The following is a 636-nucleotide window of genomic DNA, read 5'->3' as shown; positions in this document are numbered from 1 at the left end:
CTGTCCACTGTACGAAAGGCACCTCCCACAAAGAAGATTCAGAGTGAATGACAAAAGAAATTATTGAATGCATAAATCACGGGGTGGTGTCAGGTTGATGATTTATGCATTCTAGGGTTGCCAGGAGATTTTGCAGACTTTTGCAAGACTTTTGCACTATACCTCTGATGGGCAGCCGGGCCAATCGCTCCCTCCAGTGCTGCTGAAGATGTCAAGCCCTGAAAAGGCGAGAAGAGCTGAGTTTACCATGCCCTCCACATGAACTCTGCCCTGGGCTGTCCGAGACGTTGGGGGTTTGTGGCATGCCCATCCCCCACTCCGCCAATCTTGAAAGGCTGAAAAACCCCTTTTACCATGCCCCTCACAGGAACTCTTCGCAGGCCCAGGAGATGCTGGGGGTTCGTGGCATGCCCGGCTCCAGGGCTGGGGGTTCGTGTCAATGTTGAGCTCCCCGATACCAACCCGCTCCCCTGCCACCCAGCTCGGCCTTGCCGCCTCCGCGGTGCGGAGCAACTCTCACCTCCCCTTCGCATCCAGCCCGCACCCGGCGACAGCCCGAGCGGGGCCGGCTCAGGGCTCAGCCCCGGGGCGGATTTGGCGGAGGAGGGCGGGGGAGGGAGAGGAAGGTAGAGGAGG

This window comes from Manacus vitellinus, unplaced genomic scaffold (assembly GCF_001715985.3).
Source record: "Manacus vitellinus isolate BGI_N305 unplaced genomic scaffold, ASM171598v3 scaffold_80_pilon, whole genome shotgun sequence".
NCBI classification, from domain to species: Eukaryota; Metazoa; Chordata; class Aves; order Passeriformes; family Pipridae; genus Manacus; species Manacus vitellinus.
The sequence above is the reverse complement of the archived record's forward strand: the minus strand, read 5'-3'. Positions refer to the sequence as shown.